This window comes from Delphinapterus leucas, chromosome 13, assembly GCF_059928025.1.
Source record: "Delphinapterus leucas isolate spDelLeu-1000000601 "Yukka" chromosome 13, BTC_Dleu_Yukka2, whole genome shotgun sequence".
NCBI classification, from domain to species: Eukaryota; Metazoa; Chordata; class Mammalia; order Artiodactyla; family Monodontidae; genus Delphinapterus; species Delphinapterus leucas.
In genome coordinates this window covers 57,971,731-57,994,512 of record NC_143141.1, presented here as the reverse complement: position 1 = coordinate 57,994,512, position 22,782 = coordinate 57,971,731, and the positions used below count along the sequence as shown (strand labels likewise).

At 46.5% G+C, this 22,782-nt stretch overlaps 1 protein-coding gene across 2 annotated transcripts in view; it reads left to right on the top strand.

Annotated features, from left to right (window-relative positions):
• Positions 1-22,782, top strand: part of CAMKMT (calmodulin-lysine N-methyltransferase) — a 444,589-nt gene extending 421,807 nt beyond the window's left edge. For both annotated transcript variants that reach the window (XM_022573938.3, XM_089922363.1), the window contains one exon: positions 1-22,782. This exon is cut by the window's left edge and continues 5,390 nt beyond it. The gene's annotated coding sequence lies outside the window, so the exon portion shown is untranslated.

Below are 22,782 nucleotides of genomic sequence, written 5' to 3'. Positions count from 1 at the left end.
AATACTCAGCACAGCTTTATAAATGATGGGCCCCTAGCGACGGCTGTCATTAAGTGCTTTCATCATAATAAACTTTAAACTGTTGGCTTTATGAATCGCCAGCTAGCTTCAGCTGTTCGTTGGATGGAGCTTGCAGTGCCTTAAGTGTGACAAGACCTATTAGGAATTGCAACCATGTTTCAAGCGTACTTGGCTTCCCCACTCCTGGGGTGATTGCTGCCTATTAAACGGCGTCTGGGAAGATTTTCCTCCAGCAATCTCTGATCAAGAGCTTTTTTGGGCTTTGACCTGCATTTCCTTCAAGACTTTCTCTGAGGAGTTTTATAAGAGCAAAACTCCAGAGGATTTATAGCCACTTCTGATTAATACCTTTCCAGTTTTTCTAGCAACTCTCCCACTGCTGCACAGAGAAAAGCTTTCATTGTTCCTGAGATGCTTATTTGTGACCTTTTCTCTGCTTCCTGATTCCCTCTAACGTGTTCTCTGAGTGAAATCCTCGGGGTGGAACCAAGGCAGTCGGTGAAGTTGTTACAGCTGGAGAGACAGAGGAGGAAAGAGGGAGGCTTTTATATTTTTAAAGAATTACATGCAGGGCAGTCTGGCCCCGCCCATTTAAAATACCCGCTGTTACGTCACGGGCCGCTGCCATACCAAAAGCATCCTTAATGAGCCCTCGGTGTAAACCGAGCCGACACGTAAAGATTTCATGATTCGAATTACACTTTCAGTAACCTTTAGCATAGGAAGTCTTTTAGTTTCCATAAATCTTACAGTGGCTTACCGTCTGTCCTACTGATGTGAATAATAGATGTTTGGGGAAATCGCTCTTTAAAAACCCAGGGTATTTAATTTACAAGGGCTAAATACGTATTTCAGACTTACTCAGCAAGAACTTTAATTACTTCTTGTTGATTTTTCTAACTTGGAGGTCGCCCCCCCCCACTTCAGTTTTCTTCTGCTTGACTCAGGTTTTAGAGATGGTAAACGCTTTCAATGTCTAAGTCCCTGCCTTAATACTCTTATTAGTCTTTTAAGCTAAGTAATGTCCTCCAGATAGTTACGGGAATGTCTCAGGTGTGGACCATTACACAATTAAATTAGCAAACCTCAGAGAGATTGGATTAGGACTCAGCACTCAGCAGGGAACACCTGGGGATGCTAGGACCGAGCTGGGTTTCTGAAGAGCAGGGCTCTGGCCATGAATAAATAGTGAGGGTCGGCCCGCTAGGTAGCCTCAGTGAAAAACTTGTCTTACCAGGTAAAGTATTGCAGGCTAAACTATTTTTTCCTGGGAGTAGGTTTCTGTGGCCGTCGGAGCGAACAGGACAACCATCAGCCAATGTGGCAAGCCGAAGGGAAAACAAGAGTTGGAGGACTCGTGGCTTTTCACGTACAAAGGCATCCGCCCATCCCTCCCCGCGAGCCAGCCAGGGATGGACAAGTGCATTTGGAGGCTGCTGCCCAGGTGCAAGGGGTGGGGGCAGGGCGGGCTGCAGAATGCCCCAGAACAAAGGCGCCTCCAGGGGCCCGTGCAGAGGTCACCTGCTGCCTCCAGGGCAGATTAAGGAGGACTGGAGAGGGCATTCGGAGGAAATGGTGCTGTTTTTCTTTGGGAAATCAATTCGTCCCACGCTTAATAGGACATTTTGCCCTCCCTCCTTGGGAGTCCTGGGCAATGTGCTTCCAGGTCTCTCCAAATCAAGTTCGGAAAGAGGTGGCCCCTTGGCCTGCCCGAGCTCCTTCAAACAGCCTGTGCCCACCCCACCCCCCAAGAATCTCTCCTGCTCTCGGCCAGGTCTCACTTCCCTTTTCTCCCTCCTTTGGGCTCTCCCGCCCCTCTCTACCCAGGCTCCTTTCATAAGGAGGCTGAAAGTGGAACTTTCCCTCACTCCCTTACTTTGAGTTTTCTTTTTTCCCAGTGACCTGGGCTGCACTTTGCCCCCACTCCCTGGCTGCCAATCTCCTCAGGGTTCGGGCCTCTCTCTTGCCATTCTTGCGGGCTCCCCCTCCTTGAGAGCTCCGGGAGGCCCAGCCTTCCAGAATCCGATCTCCTTCCAACACTGCAGACCCCCTGTGGAGGAAGGAAGAGGCTTCCTCCGAATGAATGGCCGGTAAGGAGGTTTTTAATTTGTCTGGAGCTACAAGAAAAAGGCCTCCGAGCCGTGGCCCTCCCTCACCTCGTTTGGAAGCCCCCCCCCCCCCCCGCCTTCCCGGTGGGCACTGTCACCGCTCCATCCCAGGCAGGTCCACCAGCAGAATGGGGCGGAGGGGTCTGAAGATACTGGTTTGTTGTGTGAGAATCGCCTCCACAATTTAGAAGAAGGGCTTTGTCAGTTAGATTGCATTTTTTTTATTGTTTGCTGGCTACTGATGTGAGAAATTTGGAACTTGAGCAGTTTCTGTCACACAGGGTCAGAAAATGAGCTCAGCCCATCCCGATCTTGATTTGCAATCGGCCTTCTGATGGCCGAGCTCTCCTTGAGCTTGGGGGAAATGTCACTATGCTGCCCCCAACATGGAAGACGGTACATTTAAAAGCTTTGCCCACCTGACCTGTGGTTTCACCTCCAGGTGCATTAGCCTTCATTTCCTTCATGGGCTTTATTTTTAGGAGCAGAGGCCACAGCCCTGAATGGCCTATGTTTTGAGTGGAAGGCACAGGCTCTGTGTCTTTTTTCTTGGCCAAACCACTTATGTGAGCAGCATCTGAGGATGCCAGGAGAGAGCAGAACGAAGCAGCTCCCAGCTCCCAAGTTGCCCCATGTCTTTCCTCTCTGCCCAGCTTCTCCTGCTCAGCCCACTTCAGGCCCCGGGAGACCACCTTCAGGCTGGGTGACAGAGATCTAAGGGGTTCCAGCCTGCCTTCCCCTGGCTGTCAGTGTTTTGGCCTCACCTCACAGCCAGGCTCCTTCTAGCCCCTACTTTTGTTACCTAACACAGGTTCATGCACTCCATGCAGTGAGACCGAACAATACCGAAACATCAGAGTTTGGAGCAAAGAAAGGTTTATTGCGGGGCCATGCAAGGAAAACATACCCCCAAAAAACCTGAACTCCCCCAAGGGTTTCAGCAAAGAATTTTTAAAGGCAAGGTGAGGGAGGGGCGTGTTGGTTGTTGCACACTTCTTGCTGTCATAATCTTGGTGCAGGAATGCTGTGTAGGTCAGGTCATGATGTTCCTGTAAACCTCGGACAAGACAAATGTTATTCTCTGTTCTGCAACTTTTTAATTTCTTTATGAATGGAGAAGTGTTATACCCTTAAAGGTATACCTTGAGAATGGGCTAGCCGGTATATTTCAGGCTATAGGCAACGTTCTTAACTGGAAGCAAAAGCAATAGAATACAAAGGTTAAAGTAAAAGAAAGAGATCTAATATGGAGTCAGATTTGTTCTTCCCTATACACTTACAGCCTCCCTCCCCCACCCCCAGCCGACTAGATAAACCATAGAGTGGTTTCAGTAATCTCAATATGAATATGATACTGAAGGAGTTTATCTGACTCTTCCCTTATGATTGAAAAAAAAAATGGCAGCAATATTTTGCAGCTGTTCCCATCAAGAAATGGAGTCTATTTCTCCATCCTTTGGTTTGGAACTTGATTTGGCTTACTTTGGCCAATGAGATGTCAGTAAACATGAGTACAAACAGAGGTTTGAAAATCACTTGCACACTGAGGTTTGCTCTCTCTTGATGCCTTTGGAACCAGCTACCATGTGAAAAAGCCCAGGCTATCCTGCTAGACACTGGAGATGTGTGGCCCACTCATCCCCATCATTCCAGCCATGTGAGTGAAGGCATCCAGGACCAAACAGCCTCTGGCAGACCCAGCTGATGACTATAGCATGTGAGCGAGCCAGGTGAGTTGGCATAAAAACTGCCCAGTTGAGTCCAGCCCAAATGGCCTACTCACAGAATCATGAGCTAATAAATGGTGGTTTCAAGCAACTAAGTTTTGGGGCAGTTTGTTACACAGCAATAGATAACTGATACAATCTTGATGTTTTCTCTCTGAGGTACTTTTCTGCATCCTTAAGTGTACCTTGAAGTACCAAAACTTTTGAGATAATGCATTGCCTAAAATGTATTGAGTTACATAGTGACTAATACTGTAAAAAAACAAAAATAGGATTCAGGTCCCACAGGCCTCACTCACCCTTCAGAAAACCAGCCTATTGCAAAGGTGGATCACTCGCAGGCTCCTAGCAGAAGACACAAGAGAAAATGGGCTATGGGAGGAAGTACAATGGACTCAGAATAACTAGATTCTAGCCTGGGCTCCCCCCAGTAACAAACTGGTCATTTTAGGCAAACTACTTAATCTTTCTGGACATGTGTTTCCTCCTCTTTGAACTAGATAATTTAATTTCCCATTTCATGCTAAATTCTGAAGCAGTCAAGATAAAAACATTCCATTATCAATCAGGGCCAGAGATTTTGATCACCTCAGGGAATAGGAATTCTCTGATACTACCAAGAGAGCTGTCCCACATTATCGTGGCCCTAGAAAGTACTTAGTACTTCTCAGGAGACTTTCTCCTATGAGGTTCTAGAACGACCTTGATGTTTCACCTTGCTCTGCCCCAGGCTGAATGCTAGGGAGCTGCCTCAGGTACCCACTTTAGGGGAAGAGGAACAGTGGGGAACTGAGCACCTCCATGTTTATTCACTAATAAATGTATTTTTGTGTGCTGTCACCCTGTTAGCTGCTGGGGATCTAATAGTGAATAAGACCCTGTGACATGCTGGGGCCTAGTGAGAAAGACAAAATTGCTCTCCACACAAGGAGCTTGCATTGTTAACAATAAACAAATGTGGCAGTGCATTTATAAAATAATTATAAACTGTAGTAAATTCAATGAAAAACAGGTAGGGTCCTACTGGTAGAGAGTAATAGAGGGGCCTACCTCAGACAGGATGGTGGAAGAAACCCTCTCTGAGGGGTGTCAGTTGTGAGAAGGAGCCGTCATGCAAAGAGACGATAGTGGGGAGAGGGGCTCAGGCGGAGGGAATGTGGACGGCATGCCCCGAGGTGGCCCAGAGCCTGCGGACTTCGAGGATGAGAGCGAGGCCAGTGTTGCTGGGGCCTTGTGAGGAGGGACGTGAGATGGGCAAGAGCCAGCCTGTGCAGGATTTAGTGAGTTTGGATTTCGTTTGGAGTGTGATGAGCAGCCATTGAAGAGTTTGGAGTCATGAGAATGACACAGTCAGAGGGACATTTTTTAAAGATCACTCTGAATGCTGGATGGGGTGTAGTTTAGAGGAAGTGGCGATTCCAGTGAGGGAGCTCCTGTAATGTGGTGGTCCTGGTGAAAGACAGCGGCCATGTGGACTAGGGACATGAGTGATAACGGGGGAAAGAGGAGCAAACTGATTCAAACTGTGTGTGTGTGTGTGTGTGTGTGCGTGTGTGCGCGCGCACGCACGCGCACGCCACATAATTAATAGGATTTGCTGGTGGCTTCCTCATAAAATTGCAGGTGAAGATGTCAACCTAAAAGTCTGAACCTTCTGCTCTAAAAATGTAAGCCCTCTTCCCTTAATCTACCTCGCCGACCCCCGCAACCTCCGTAATGGGATGTGTGGAGGTATGAGGGGGACAAACCACGGAGAGGATGGCACCTCCACATGCTCTAATTTCAGCTTCAGGCTCTGCACATTTATGGGCACCTGGGAATGGGGGGTCTTCATATCCTGATGCCTTCTTGGCCCCCCAGATTGGCCCTGCCTGACATCCTCTTATTCTCTCAGAGCGAGAGGTGACAGTAGCTAGATAGGACGGGGCTGTAGGATAAGAAATCTATTTCTATTTGTGGCTATAACCCCCAGCCTTTCGTTCATACTGTTTTCCTGGGCCTCCGGCACGCTTGTGGATATTCAGGGAAAGACCCAAGGAGGTCAGAGACTGGCCTCTGTCCTGGTCCTGAGGCCCCACTGAGATCCACAGGTGCAGAGCAAGTAATCGCCTATGAGGCAAGATTTAAGGAGCACAGGAAAGCCTTTGGGTGGGAAAGAAATGTGTCACTGATACTGAAATTCCACCAACAGACCACCTTCCCCTCAGCTCAAGGCAGGGGTTACTGTCAAAATGAGGCTCCTCTGGGAGAGGTGATGCTCTCATGGTCCTTGGCGTGAAAGATCTGAGGCCAGGCCTGAGTGAGGGTGGAGATATAAAGCAGGCAGTGTGGAGAGGACACAGGGAACCTAGAGGAAGTAAAGGGGCCCAAGACCTGGGGAAAAGAGCAGAAGTGGGGGAATCCAAGTGTTGGAAACCACTCGTCAGCCTCACAAGGTTACCTGGGCCAGGAGGGCCATCCTGATTCAACAGTGCACACACCTGATGGCACGTCCTCCCCATACATGGGAATATGAGCACAAGGCAGGTGATGTCCCTGCCCACACGGTGCTTATGAACTCAGAGGGGAGACAGAGCACGTCCTCATATGAGACAGATCCATGGAAAAGGACTGGCCAAGGATTGTTAGAGATCGACAGGAAAAGCAAGTACCTTCTGAAAGAGGAGGCAGGGTTTGCATTAGGCCATGACTGTTCTGGCAGGAGGAGGAAAGGCCCTACCAGGTGAATGAAGCTCATGAAGATTTCAGGAAATGTGGACTTGGCAGGAGTGCGGGTTAAATGAGGTAAAGAGTCATTCGTTCACTCATCCCACAGACTTTTATCGAAGCCTAACAGGTGCCAGGCACTCAGGGGAGACCCGTGAACTAGAGCAACAAGTTCCGTGATCTCACCAAGTGGCATTCCATGGAGGGAGAGAGGCAAGCTACGAGTGCACGGATCAGACTGGTTCAAATCAGGAGAGATGTGGTGAAGACAATAAAATGAGTCGATATTTTAGGAAGTGACTAGGCCTCCTTTAGATACAAGGTTAAGGAAGCTCTCTTGAAGGAGGCAGCGCTTTAGTTGAAACCTAAATGAAAAAGCCAACCTTTGGAGACTGAAAGGAAGAGCATTCCAAGCAGAGGTAACAGCAAGTGCAAAGGCCCTGAGGCAGGAGCATATCTGCAGAACCCAGGTGTGTGGAGCGTGGTGGGTGAGCAGAGTATGAGGCGAGGAGTGTGCAGGGCCTTGTAGGCCATGGAGAGGAAGCCGCATTTTATTTCAGTGGAAAGCCACCAGAGGAGTGACATGGCCTTGACTTCTCTGTTTAGAAGCTCACTCTGGCTGCTGCGAGCAGAATCAGTACGGGGGGGTGGGTGGGGTATTCAGGAGAGAAAGTCGGAGGCCCATGAGAAGCTGTAATAGACAGGTAGGAGGTGACAAGTGAGGGGAGAACACAGGGAGCCACCTGAGGCTGGATAGTGAGGAAGGAGCACCTATTCAGCCCAGAGGGCTTCACTTCGTCCAGGAGCAGTGGGGGCCATCAGGACTGCTGACCTGATGTGACATTTCCAAGGAGCTGGTGTGAAAACATTCCTACTGGTGGGCACACATATGGAAGCAGAGTCCTAGGTCTGTCCTGGTGTGTGTGGGCCGAGTGCAGGACCTCGCCTAGGGCTCTGAGACATGAGCCTGGCCCTTCTGATGGGCCCTGAGACCTTGAGGACCAGCACGCTGACCGACGAGAGCAGAGGCTGTGCCTCATTCATGAGGCATCCTAGCACCTGGCACGCAGTAGGTGATGGACGGGAAGGCGGGAGAAAGGAGGCTGGACGAGAGCCAGCCCAGGACATCTCTCTGGCCCCATCTCGACGCTCTTTTGTAGGCTGCATTCAGGGACTGACAGAATAGTCACAAACCTCCCAGCAAACACCTCTGAAAGGTGTCCGTGGAGATCACATTTCCTACAATTGTGGGACTAAAGGACAGAGCCCCAGATGAGGACTGGAAGGACCCAAAGGGAAATAGTAGCAGCAGCTCACATTCACTGAGTGCTTACTGTGTGCCAGGCCTTTTGTTAAGGGCTTTACATGTATTATCTCATTTTAGCTTCACAACAGTCCTCTGACATTGTTGCTGTTATCATCCCCCTTGTTACACACGAGGAGAGTGAGGCTCAGAGAGATGAAATCAAGGAGAGGGCAGCTGGCTGCCTGCCCTCATACCATTACCTCTGAGGAAATGATGTGCCCAGAGGAACCCCGGCCACTCTGCCTGGGATCGCCTTGCCCAGAGGAAAAGCCCACCTAGAAGGAAGGCTCACAGGTTAATTTGCATGCAAAGGAAAAGAAGGGTGGCGTTGCCAGTGCCTGCTTGTTAGACTGTAGAGTTGTTGAAGCAAATCAACAGTTGAAAGCTGGATCTGAGCAAGGGGCCCTGAGCTCCATGGCTGTGGTGTCCATGATTTGGCCAGGTGCCAGACCGTCCGCACCTCTGGGCCCCCACTACAGAGAGATTGGGGGTCCACCGCCCACCGAAAGTTGCGTGCCAGACCTTTATGCCCTGCCTCCCACACGCATGCGTGTGTGTGCGTGTGCGCGTGTGTGTGCGTGTGCACATGCATGCACCCATACACACAGGGCCTGCATGAGAAGGAGCTATTCTTGGATTTTAGGCTCTGGCTCCCAGGACCCCAAGTGGTAGCCGATGGTTGTGTGGTCCTGGTGGCCAGTCTCTAAAATCACTTTAAATGCTTCCTTTGCTTTGGGACTTGATGGCTCACCCCTGGGATGCACATTGGGAACTTGGTTTGATGGTGTCGAGCACTGTGGCCCCGGCAGCTTCTCCCGCTCAACTGGGCTGAGGTTAAGCTCAAGGGCCACCAGGTCAGCAAAGGCCAGGAATTTCCTGCTCTGGGTTCCCTTCCCTTCCCCACTGGCAGGGCAGAAACCAAACCCTTGACAGAGAGATCAAGTATGCCAGTGTGAGGATTCACCCCCTCCCGGTGTGATGGAACTGCTTCCGAGCATCCCCGCTATAGGCAAAGATGATGAAAATGAAGGAAAACTGGAGAGAGGAGGAAAGGGCCAGCACATAACCTTGTTAGCATTGATGAGCCTCTCTGGGAGGACAGAACAAAGGATGGGTCGTCCTCCCCAGGAAGCAAGAAGTGAAAAGGAGACCAAGAGTTAGCAGATGTGCTGTGAGTATGGATAAGAAAATTGTACAGATGATCCACAGAGAAATTATTCTAGGGTAATTCTGACTCTCAGCACAGAGGAGACCCCACACAACTCCGTCTCTCAGGTGCCTGTTGCCTCGCTGCCTGGTTGCCAAGTAGAGCAGGAGGGTAGAGAAACTTCCATTCCCTTAACGTGCTTTTGACATCACTGCAGCCATTAAAATAATTGAGCCTAGTTAGACATTTCTCTCTCTTAGAGATTCTCTGTGAAGAAGCAAAGAAGGAGGAACTTGGGTGGGGTTTGAGGTAGCACGCTATCCTCCAAGGACATTTGGTCTCAGTCGTGGGTCCTGCGTACTTGGGGTGGGCAGGGCGCTCATCCCAGAGGTCTCTGTTGCTTGCAAGGCTCAGGACGGACAGGTTTTCGTTGGTCATTCATCTGACCAGCGTTCACTTCCTGGAATTTTTGTTTGTGTGTTTTTAAGTTCAGAGTAACAACATTCTTGGATGTCAGTTGAGTGTTAGATTTAGATTTTTCCACCTTTGTTGGTGGCAGCAGCACCCTGACCTCAACAACTCAAGTTTCTAACCCAGGTTTTGCTGCAAGGGGGTCTCCAGAAAGGGGCTGAGGCAAGAGAGGGGTTTACTCAGCTCCTTCCATCCCAAATTAAATATTCAAATGGGGTTTGTTCGAAGGCATTGTTGAGGCTTGAACTTCAATTGAATGGAAAGGCATTGTCCCCCGCATAAAGGCAAACCTTTCCCCTCATCCTCTGGAGGAAACAATCTGGGTGACAGCCTACCCGTCATAATCCCCTGCTTCAGCTTTATGGTGACAAAAGACTCTTAATACAGAAAATGGTCAGGGGGAGGAGAAACACTTCCCAAACAAGGGGTCTCTCCCTTCTAGGCCAGGTAACAAAAGGTCCGGAGGAATTTGGTGGGGCCTCCTGGCCACCTGCCAGTTAAGCCCATGGTCAGTGGATTAACTGCAGCTCTGACTGAGTGTTTGGAAAGGCAAGTTACATGACAGAGCAAACAAAATTCAGACTGCGCTTTACACATGGTAATCCCAAATTTAATAAGAGCCTCACCGCTGGGAAGCCAGGTAGCTGGGGCGTGGGGTTCTCCTGTTCCCAACCAGGGGTGTCGACATTGGTTCTGGGCAGCCTCTGGCCCACCCCCCTGGGGGCTGTGGTTTCAATTAAGAAAGTTCCTCCTGGCCCTTTGGGTGAGGTGGCTGTTTGCCCTCCTTCCAGGCTTCAGGGACCTTGTCTGGAGATGAGTCACGACTTTGTCTGGTCAAGGCTGGGGTGGTCAGAAGGCCATGTGAGCCTCAAGCCCTAAGGGCTGCATCGGAATCCACCTCCCTGACCTCTCTCCACGAGCAGAGCTGAGACTTCAGACGAGAGCCCGTGGAAGCCTGTGATTCAGGCCTTGGGCAATGCTGACGAGGGCCGAGTCAGTTATCAGACCTCTGAGGTGGACCACATGTGGTGTTGCACTCCGGTCACCCTGTGGGTTATTTTTCAGTTAGCTGAAGGAACGTTTCTTCTGGGGCTAGCTTCATGATAATCCATTTGCTCAAGAGAGTTTTCTTGAGCACCTGCTATATGCCAGTTCTGTGCTCAAGTGCTTAGGGCATCAAGGTGAACAGAAAACAGACATGGCTTTCTCCACAAACATTACAAACTGAGATAAGTGCTGTAATCGTTCCATGAGCCCACATGATGGAGGAATTTGACAAGTCAAGGGGAACTGGGAAGGCTTTCTGAGGAAATGGTGCTGGAGCTGAGATCTGAAGGTTACCTAAGGGCAAAGGCAGGCTGGGGGTGGGAGCAGGTGGAAGGAAGGATGAAAGGGAGCCTGTGGTGTTGTAGAGCTTGTAGAACCTCTCAGGCCCTGTGGTGAGGGGAGAGGATGGTGTGCCCAAGGAGGGGCTGTCCTCATTCTATCTCCTGGGCACCTCAAACCTGTACAGTACAGGAAGAAATCTGGGGAAACCAGGCTCTGGTTTATGTGGACCATGGTAAGAGTGAGGGCCATGAGATGCTGAATATCTGGGAGCAGCACTTTCCTGGGGAGACCCTAAACCTCAGGTGGGCCTCCTGGCTTAGGGGCACCAAGCTGCCAAAAGATGGAGCAATTAAAATGATAAACAAGTAAAATTAAAAGAATAAAAATGTCTTAATCTCCTTATAGTTCAAGATGGTGAACCCAGGATACACATTTGCCTCCTATCTTTCCAAAATTTTGTTGAGATAAAGTTTTAGAATTCCAAAAAGATGTAAATTTATTATATTATATTAAAAAGGGGAGGAAGAGGCCACCAACATATAAGAGAGGTAAGCAAATTTCTGGAATATGTCAGAAGTATGGGAACAGTTATCAGAGGAACCAGCTGAAGGAAGCCACACACAGAATAAGGGGCAACAGAGGAGATGGGAGCCAGGTAACCCACAAAACCTCAGAAAGTTTCAGGGAAGCCCATTCAGGCCAGGTGGGTGCACAACTGCACAGTAATTCCATCTGTGCATCTGTAGTTCTTTTGTATTTGACATCAAAAGATACCCAAGGATGGGACTTCCCTGGTGGTCCAGTGGGTAAGACTCTGCGCTCCCAATGCAAGAGGCCCCGGTTTGATCCCTGGTTGGGGAACTAGATCCTGCATGCATGCCGCAACTAAGACCTGGCGCAGCCAAGATAGATAGATAGATAGACAGACAGACAGGAAGAAAGAAAACCAAGGAGGCATATGTGCGGCGTGAGGAGAAACACCAGCATTAAGGAAATATATGAAAATAAGCAGAAAAATCTCATTAATTCCTGGGGAAACAGGATTCAGGAAACCAAAGATGACTTTAAAACTTTTTTAGAATTCTCAGGGTTGGAAATATAATACATTCTAAAACTAGTATTTTGAGAATAGGAATAAGCTCTTGGAAATTAAAAATGCAATTGGTGAAATAAAATATTCAGTGGAAGGACTAAAAAATATGGATGAAATCTCACAAAGCATTCAGCAGAAAGACAGAAAAAGAAAATATGAGAGAAAAGTAAAAGACATAGGAGAATAATCCAATATCTAACTAATAGGAATCCTAGAAAGAAAAAAGAAATTAAAGAGGAGAGAATTAGCAAAGAAAGTACAGAAGAAAATTTCTCTGGGCTGAAGAAAGACTAGCCCTGACATCAGAACGGCTGTCAGTCATTGTGTCCAGCACAGTGACTGCACAAGACGGACAACTAGATGCATCCTGGCCAAATTTCAAACTCTGAGTATAAAGAGGAGGTTGTAGAAGGCTCAGAGAGAATGATTGGGTCACCTACAAATGAAGAGCAGTAAGAATGGCATCGTACTTCTCCCCAGCAACACTAGGCAGAAGATAATGGAGTCATGTCTTTAAATTTCTGAGGTAAAATTGTTTTCAGTTTAGGATCCTATATGCAAACTCTCAGTCAAGTGGAGGATGACATATGGTTTTCAGAAAAACAAGAATACATAAAGTTTGTTTCCAACATGCCCCTTCTTAGGAAGTTACTTGAGGCTAGACTTCAGTAACACTAGGACCTAAGATAGAAGAAAGAAGAAAAACTGGGATGTAACCTACAAGAGCAGTAAAGAGAAGTTTCCAGATGTCAGGTGCACAGCAGTCTGGACAGCAACAACCCACATTGGAGCAGGATCCCAGAGGACTCCGAGGAAGAGGGCAAAGGCATTTCTCAATAGATTAGAGATGAGGTATCACCTCACACTGGTCAGAATGGCCATCATCAAAAAAATCTCCAAACAATAAATACTGGAGAGGATGTGGAGAAAAGGGAACCCTCCTGCACTGTTGGTGGGAATGTAAATTGATACAGCCACTATGGAGAACAGTATGGAGGTTCCTTACAAAACTAAAAATAGAATTACCATATGACCCAGCAATCCCACTACTGGGCATATACCCTGAGAACACCATAATTCAAAAAGAGTCATGTACTACAATGTTTATTGCAGCTCTGTTTACAATAGCCAGGAGATGGAAGCAACCTAAATGTCCGTCGACAGATGAGTGGATAAAGAAGATGTGGCAATATATACAAATGGAATATTACTTAGCTATAAAAAGGAACAAAATTGAGTTATTTGTAATGAGGTCGATGGACCTAGAGTCTGTCATACAGAGTGAAGTAAATCAGAAAGAGAAAAACAAATACCGTATGCTAACGCACATATGTGGAATCTAAAAAAACGGTAGTGATGAACCTAGTGGCAGGGCAGGAATAAAGATGTAGAGAACGGACTTGAGGACACGGGTAATGGCAGGGAGAGAAGCTGGGACGAAGCGAGAGAGTAGCACTGACATATATACACTACCGAATGTAAAAGGGATGGCTAGTGGGAAGCAGCCGCATAGCACAGGGATATCAGCTCCGTGCTTTGTGACGACCTAGAGGGGTGGGATAGGGAGGGTGGAAGGGAAGCTCAAGAGGGAGGGGAAAAGGGGGAAATATGTATACATATAGCTGATTCACTTTGTTGTACAGCAGAAACTAACACAACATTGTAAAGCAATTATACTCCAATAGAGGTATAAAAAAATAGATTAGAGAATATAACTGATAGATTTAAAATAAGAATGGGATAATAGCAAATAATGCAAGAAAAAAGATAGGCAACTGGAAACTCCAGGGGAACATTGGTTAAAAAAAAGTCAAGATCTGAATATGAAGCAAACTAAAAGTGACATGATATGAAGAAAATGACAAAGTGTAAGGAATGAGACTCCCTTTGATTTGGTGCTGGGCACATTCTCCTTGGAGAGGCTCAGGGGTCACGACAGTGAGTTGAAGAGCAGTAAGTATAGTCCTAGTGTTATTACCATATTTACATAAAGCTACATAATAACAATAGAGAAAATACGATCCATTTCCCATTTTAAGAGTCAACCTTTAGATAAAGCTTAGAAGACTAGGTTGTGTAGTAGGACAGAATATAAATTTCAACAGCCTTATTAATGTGAAAGTACGAGTATCGTGGCAGAAGATGGGACTTGGAAAAAGAAAGAAGAAATAGAGGAAAGGCTAGGAAATCAGTAACAATATCTTAATTTAAAAGTAGACAGTCAAGAGGTGCTCTTGAAAGATGATGGATCAATAAATACAGGTTTAAGCATTTTGTTGAAGTTACAAAGGCAAACAGTAGAAAAATGGAATAGAATATAAATATTGAACATTGAAATTCTTTCACACTCGGAATTCCACCGACACCATTCTAACAAGTTGGTAAAGGAAGATATAGAGATATAAATACATTAGAGTTACGTTGTATATAACTCTACACATTATATGGGGGAAGCCACCTAAGGTCAGAAAAAATACAATATTATGAAATATTTGGAGCTATTAATTCATTTTTTATCTGAAATACAAATTTGAGGCGGCATCCTATACTTTTTTCCCTCTCAATCTGGCAATCCTAGATCCATTGGGAGAACTAAAAACCAGACAGCTCAAAGAGGTGTTGCCTCTGAGCGGTGGACTGACAGTGGGAGAAGCTGGAGCATTTCTATCATGAGCCCATGTGTAACATTTGATTTGTAACCATATGCGTGCATTATTTTGATAAGAATAAAAAAATATTTCAGACGTGTTCAGTGCACGCAGTAAATCAATTCCTTATTTTGAATATATAGGAAGAGGCATGTAATTTTCTTAATAGCAAATCAGTGCTGTTCTATCCCACTGGATAAATTTTAATCAAGTATTTAAAGAATATTGGTTTGAGATATTCATATTGTAAATATTGTAGATATTGGTGTTTTAAACCTGTCAGACACCTACAGGTCTTGGGTACTTGGGCCAAGTATGGCCAGATGCTATGGGTCCCTGAGCTTTAGGAACTTGGAATTTAGTTGAAGAGGCAAGATATATATTGTGTGCAAAACAGCTAACCCTCCAAGGGAGATAGGCTTCCATTTCTAGAAGCCAAATGATGAAAAAACGTGGTAGGTCCTAAGTGTTACAGGAGCTCAGCTGAGGGAAAAGACTAAGGCCTGGCAGGACCATGATGAAGGTGGGCCTTAGGGAGGAGGGGTGGGATTTGGAAAAGGAAGAAACAGGAATGCCAGGGCTTGCTTTTAAAGTCTCTGTTTTGAACTGTACCTTAGCACAGGAGCAGACATCTGTCCCCCCAACACCTCCAAATGTACCCGAAGAAGCATTCCTTTTTCTTGGGTCCCTAAACCTTAGATGGGCTACTTGGTCCATTGTTAAATGCCCAAGAACCCTTTCAAAGAGATGAATCAATGGTCAAAAGACAGTTGGGACTCTAATGAAGATGTTAAAAAAATTTTTTTAATTAAAAAAAAAAAAAAAAAGACAGTTGTGAACCACTGCTCTGGTTGTCTAGGCAAACCTTGGCCAGAAGTCTCCAGGCCTTGGCAGACTGAGAGGACAAGGTTAAACCCTCAGGAGAGGTTCCTCCCCTGTTAACTAAATGCAAGGTGTTGACCTTGTTTGGATCCTGATTTGCGAAACCATCTGTAAAATCCACTTACAAGACAAATGAGGAAATTAAACTTTGGCTCATTATTGATGATATTAAGAAACTACTATCAATTTTTTCATGGGATAATGGAAGATGGTTATGTTTTTTAAAGAGGCTTTATCTTTTAGAAATATATTCTGAAATATGTAGAGCTGAAATGATACGATACGTGGGATTTGCCTCAGTATAATCCAGTGTGGGGTTGGGGGGAGGGGAGTGAGAAAGGGTGAAACAGTACTGGCTATAAATTGATAATGGTTGAACCTGGATGATAGGCCCTTGGGAGTTCATCACACTTTAGCATATGCTTGAGATTTTCAATAATGAAATTCCTCACTTAACATTCCTTTCTCTCTCAATAGACAAGGCAATACTACCTTAGACTTATTTAGCACGTCTGGTGTACATTTACATCCAATAACTCTTTTGATCCCTTTAGTACCCCAGCCGGGCAGTTGGGGAATTTTGCTGATGAGGAAATAGAAAAGGACAAAGGTCCATAGAGGCCTTTGACTTGGAGAGAGGATCTTTCCCCTCTCCTGAGTTTAGGCGGCACAGGTAAAGCCACCTTCCTCGTGGCTTGCAAAACATGTTACCTTTCGGAGTGCTCAATAAAAGTATCCCCTTGGCTCATTTTTTCAATGTACAGCTGTTGAACATCTGCCATTTGTCACACCTTCACGGGGCGGCAGGAATAAGAGAACAGACATTTTCCCCACTTCAAGTTCCTCACATATTTTTCCAAAATCAGATGTAATATTTCTCCTAAATTTCAAGACCCTTTAGCTGGAAACTCCCTAAGCTAAGGAGGTAGAAACCACAGGTGGGGAATACACCACTGCTTCAACAGTACCCGAGAGCTTTCTAGCCAATCCCTGCAGACTGAATCACAGGATAGGGCCCCTGGTGGTTCAGATCACTGCAGCTGCTGTCCTTCCGTCTGGGGAAACAGCCAGCACAGCAGGGAACTCATGCCTGGGGCCACAGCATCTTCCCCATAACCTTTGCCGCAGGACCCCAAACCAGAGGCCTGAACACCCCCTAAGCCTGCCACTGTCTGCGGCCAAAGAGCCAGGACCTGGGGCCAGGCAACCTGACAGGCAGCTGCCTCCCACTGTAACGGTCCCAGCTCCCCCGTCAGCCACTCTCCCTTCCCCCAGATGCTGGACTCTCCCCTTCCTCAGCTAGGTTTTCTCCCCCGACCCCACAAGCACATGCCTCTCCCAGTGTCTCTCTTCTTCCGACAGCTTCCTGTCAGCCAGGCATTTTGTGGTCCCTCTTCAGCATTCCATCTCATGCCACCCCCGTCCTTTATTCTCCCCATGGGGCTGAAACAACCATTGCTGAGGTCTCTAGGGATGATACTGTGAAGAAGACCCATCCACGATGGGCTGAAAGCTGAGGCAGCCACTTTTCTCATTCTGGCCCTCCCAGCCTGCTTCGCCCCAGCCCTCCTAGTTGTGCCCTTTCCTCTTCCTCTGTCTTCTCAGTCAATACCTCCCGTGTCCCTCAGGCTGCCCAATGATTTCAATGGCCCAGCTCCTCGGGACTCACTGCAGAAGATCCTCCCCAACTGGAGGGTTCTGCCCCTCTTCCCAGCCATGCTTGTCTCTTCCTTCAACTTAGCCTGGGCCAACTCACTGCATAGGGACAGCCACACCCAAGTCGGCCCCTGCCCCACTGTTGTTGCTTCTCTTCCTGGACCCTGCATTTTAAATTTGAGGAGGGTTTATCGAGCATTTATTATATGCTAGGAACTGTACTAAATACTTTTGTGCCTTATTTCATTTAATCTGCCAAACAATCAGGTGAGCACTATTATCTTAGAGAGGTTACAGAGCTTGCCTGGGCTGGCACAGTCAATATTTAAACCAGGCAGTCTGTCTCTCCAGAGAGAGCTGAAGCCAGGGTGAAGTGAGTAGCAATTGTCATAAATAGAACCACCACTTGACTTAAAGACATCTGAGCTCTACTTCTAGCTCTGCCTTGAAACAAATGTGTGATGATGGGCAAATCATTTAACCTCTCTGAGCTTCACTTTCCTCATCTTAAAATGTGGGTCGGAGAGGTAGGAATAATACAGACACTCTTTCATGAAAAATATATGTTTGTAAACATATAACAATGATTAAGTGTGTGAACTCCCGTGCCAGTTTGTCTGGGTTCAAATGATAGTTCTCTGCAGTTTGGGAATTATGTGACCAAACTGCCTTGTGTCTCAGTTTTCTCATCTGTAAAATGGGTATGGTAATAATAGTACCTATCTCACAGAGTTATAGTGAGGACAAACTGGTACATGTCAAATGCTTGGAGCCCTGTCTGGCATATAGTAAATGACATCAGCCACCATTAATATAATTTTATTATTATAACAAATGGTCTTTTCCATCAAAAGTCTATGATTTAGAATTTAGGATGCATTAGAACTTTTAGCACCATTGTTAATATAGCCAGGATTTTCGTGTTTAGAAATTAGGACGTAAGGGCTTTTTAATAAGATGAAAAATTCCCCCACTTGTATAGTAATTCACTCCTTTCAAAACACGTGGACATGTAGACTTAATAGGACCTCATAACTCTGGGAAGTCAGTCATAAAACTGTGCATTGGAACAGCTCTTCACAGTGATCAATGCGTTTGAATTCATATCAGCTCATTTTGTCCCCACCCCACACTGTGAGGCAAGCAGGATAGGTAGGTAATGTGCCCAATCAGAGATGAGGAACCTTTACTCAGTGTTAAGTAGGTGACTTGCTCAAGGTCATATGTTAATGGGTAGTGGAACCAGCAATGAAACAGGAAGATCCCAACTCCCAGTCTAGAAATCTTTCCAGAAAGAAATCTCTCTGTATTCTGCAAAGTACTTTGTGCTTATACATGTGTTGGGTTCCAAACCTGGAATTTTCCAGATGGCAGAAGGATCTCCTCTCCTGTAAGCTAGGACATAACCTACCTTTATGGAGACTGGAACCCCTATCTCCACGTGACTGTGGGTGTTTAGGGTCATTGCTACCTCCCAGAGGCTGAAAAAGGAGAGGGCTCTGGAATGAGACAGACCCTGGTTCTCATCCCCATTCTGCCACTTGACTAGCTCTGTGACCTTGGGAAAAATCACTTAAAATTCTTTAAACCCCTCTTAAAAATGGGGATAAGGATTACCACCTCGTAGGGAAGCAGTCAGAATTGCCAATAACACATGGACGTATCAGAAGGCACTCGATAAATGTAGTAGTGTAAAAAAAAAAGAAAAAGAAAAAGCTTTTTTCTCCAGAAGGCCACCATGGCTGACAGACCCAGCTTCTGCTTTCACTTGTTTCTCCAGGATGCTGGCTCGGAGAAAGGTAGCAGGCAAAGCAGACAGGTGACTTTAAGTCATGAAACATATATTCTCACCTTGGGCACCTGCTGTTTTAAATGACTAAATTTTCCCCCCCTGATACAGCCATCATTTAGCAAATACCAGGGCTAGTTATTAATTTAAAAACATGTTCAGCCTGTGCTTACAGAAACTGCCATTTCCCCCCCTTGGGAATGAGTTTTTAGTTATGTTTTTAAAATTAGCTGGCGCTTGAATTTCATTTTCCATCCAAGCTTCCCTGTTATCTGTAAGGTCACAGAAACACGTAGGCGGTGGACAGTCCAATCCTAGATATTAGGCTCTTGGAATTAAAAGCCGAAATAAGTAAATACAGAATGCCCAAGGATTTTTTTTTCAGAGCAGAAAGCCGGTCCCCAGCGAGCTGCAGGAGCCAGGTTTCCTCCTTAAGTGGCTCTTTCCTTACATTTGGAGGTGAAGCCTGAGGAAGAGGAGTAAAAAGACCTGTGACCTATATCGTCAAGGTCTGTTTCTCCTCCGCTCAGCAACAGGAAAGAATCAGAATGCATTCTGGAGGAAGAAGAAAAACCCAAGTGCTGATTTTCCCTTTAAGCCATTCCAATCACAGGCTCGCAGTTAAAATAATGCTCACCTACTGCGCTTCCAACTGGGCCATCTACCTTTTTCGCTGGCGGGGTCATGCCCAGTCAAGCCTGACGAGGCTGCCACCGGCTCCGTGAGCTCGCTGCAGGCCGGCTACACCTGTTTATCACCAAGTCACTTCATTTCCCTTCCCCTCCTCCCTACTTGAAAAGGAGCATTAATTAAACCGGTAAACAAGCCGGCTCCCATTCTAAATCAGGGCTGCAGGCAACGGAGAGATAACTTGGGCTCCGGAGAAGAGGGATTTTCTGTTAATTTATGGAATCCACCGTCACTCTCTCTCCGAGCAGCCTGTTCCCGGCTTAACGGGGAAATTGAAGCAGACAGCCTTTGTCTAAACACTTCTTTTGCCCAGAATATCTTAATTTTTCTATTTGAATGTTTAATAAGGTTTGGGGTACTGCTGCTACTTTTTTAATTTTAATGGTGCAGACGTTTGGGTGTTATCATTTGGCTGGTGGCTGCAGGGCACCGTCCTCCTGGGGCGTGGAGGGAAGGACCAGTTTTTTCAAGCTGGGCTCCGACAGCCGGCGAAAGAAGGAGGCTGGGGTTTGGGGGAAGTCTGGGGGGGTCCTGAAGTGAGGGCAGCCCAGCAACACTATGCCCACAGGTACCACCCTTTCCTCTTGTTTGTTCCCCAACGCTGTCGGTGCCTGCAGATGCCCGGGGAACGTGCCCCGGGCCCCGGCGCCTGCTTTCTTTCTCTCCCACCCCTTGGAGCAAACCACCCAGGGCAGGGCGTCCAGCTGCGCCCCGGCCGGGCCTGTGGGGAACCTTCTCTGCCAAAGGGCTGGACCACTGCTCAGAACCCCGCGCTGCCTCAATTATTTCTCCTAGAAGGAGGCTCTGTGTGTGTGTGTGTGTGTCTTATTCCCCACTGATATCTGGAATTCCTCAGTTTAAGTGGGAATCACAGTGAAATTGTAGTTTTCATTAGATTACAGACAGTCCAAGAAAAAAACCCTCCGTAAATTTTTGTCATTTCCGATGTAAACCTTCGTGAAAAAATACAGGAATGTCTTATCCATATTTCAAGTCATCCTGCTTCTCCGGGTGGCATATCCAGTAATCATGTTGACAAATTAATGGTAGAGAATTAGTTGTACATTAAAGATTTAAATTATATTATGCAGCACATTGTCATAAAATGATATAAAACAATAGGAAAATAAATGTAAATGAATTCAAGTTACTGACATGTAAAACACCAGACTGACATCTGTACACTTAGCGACGCGCTCAGCCGCGGGGTGCAGCGCCGAGCTCCGACGTGGCGGCCCCAGCGCGGGGCTGCGGGCGGTGTGTCCTGCGCGCGGGTCGGCGAGCCAGGGGTTAAGTGGCGCCGATCGCGGCCCTCCCTCGGCTCCCCTCCTCTACGTGCAGATTTTCAGGCCCACCGAGCCGCCCGAGAAAGTTTTCAATTCGACGAGGCCGGAGCATTTCAGGGGCTGAGCTCCTTAGAAAGCTGCAGGGCCCCCAAGGGCCGACTGGCAGGGAGGGGGCGGCATGCCCCGTTCTGGGCACGCTAATTACGAGGATTCGGTTTCCCGGGCCTGAAGGAATGCATTACCTGCAGCAAAGGAGGCACGGCCTCTCAGGAAGGCCCCGAGAGGAAGTTGAATGACCCAGTGAATTCCAGCCCCATCCCTAGGTTTATACCGAGAAGCCCAGCCCATGCTGAGAGACTAATCGCTTGGCCCTTGTCAGGGCTGTTGTCCAATCAGCCCCTGAATAGCAAAACTTCACAATGCCGAGTATGAATTAGAGGGGAACAAATGTGGATGCAGACTTTTTTTGCAACAATACCTAACTGAGCCTTTCAGACAGGACAACGGATGCACAAAAGCTCGACGGAAATTGGAGTAACTTTTGGAGGCCCTTGTAGCTCCCGTCAATAAGCGTTAGCTTCATAATGGCTGCATGGGCCTCCTCCATTAACACCCACCCCCCCTTTTCTGCGAGATGGATCAATTGTTCGTGGGGTTGGGGGGAATTGTCATAAAAATTGGGCTTTTTTGTTGTCCTTGTCTTGGAAACGGTTGCTCTCTGTTGAACACGGCCCAATGGATTTGTCTCCTTTTTATGTGAATGGTGGATTTGGTCATTACCTGGCCCACCATAAAGTACTGACGACGCCCCCTCCCTGCTCTGCCCACCCCCAAAAGAACAGAATAGCTTCTTGAGCTATACAAATAAATGTCAGGTCTCTGTTTTAAAATTTAGCTTTGTTTACCCAACAGAATGGAATTCATTACTGTGTAAAAGTGGTTCCATTTTCTGATCTTTTTATTCAAAATGTTGAGAGTATCAAAAAGCTCATTTGAAGGTCACCGGTTTATGTATCTATTCTCTTAAGTGTTTTAGAAATTCATATGGAGGACACAAAAGGTGGAAAATGTGAAAACATACTGTTCATTGTTTATCCTAACCTTGCCATGGTTATTAGATAAATGAGTGTAGGGGGGGAAAAATGGCATTAAAAGCCATTGTGAACCGGGAAATTTTTTTTCCCCTGAAGACTGTTAATTTTAGCCCTTGATCTGTAAATGTCAATTTCTAATTCTTTTTACTGTGCAGTTTATATAACTTCTGCATTTCAAGTCTATAAAAAGCTTTTGCAGACTTTTCATAATGTAAGTAGCAATTTATTTCATTACAGTTTGAATTTTTTATGTAGTTCCTATGGACGTTTTGATGAAATTGTCAGGCTTAAAAGCTGGAGTGCTTTTCATTTGGGGGTGTGTGGACTTTTTTTTTTTGCTCCGGTCTGTTCTTGCTGGATAATTTAAAATTAGCGAGATTAATCAGTTCAGTGATGTAAAAAGACCACTTTTTGGTTGGAACAAGGTCTGAGGCAAAATCATTTTATTTTTTTATTAGTAAATGATTTAAAAGGTCTTTTCAACTAGTTATCCGAAGCCGATATTTAACTGTTACTTATTCCACTAATTTCTATCTTTTGTGAAAAGAACCTTCCAGCCTAAATCTCCTCGCTCTGTCCCATGCTAATTGCAGCTTACATTATATAAATGGCTTTGTAAAGAAAACTATAACTCGGAGCCTTGAAAGTTGCGTGTTTCTATTTGCTCAAACTTGATGCACTTGTTTGGAGAGGGTCATTGCAGGGAAAGCTGTGTAGCCTGTAAGAATGTCCTGGATAACAAGCTTAAACAGAACCTTTTGTTGTGCTTAGTATTCTCAGGACTCCAAAATGAGGCCTCCTTTTTCTAACTGCAGGCTGAAGTGGTTCA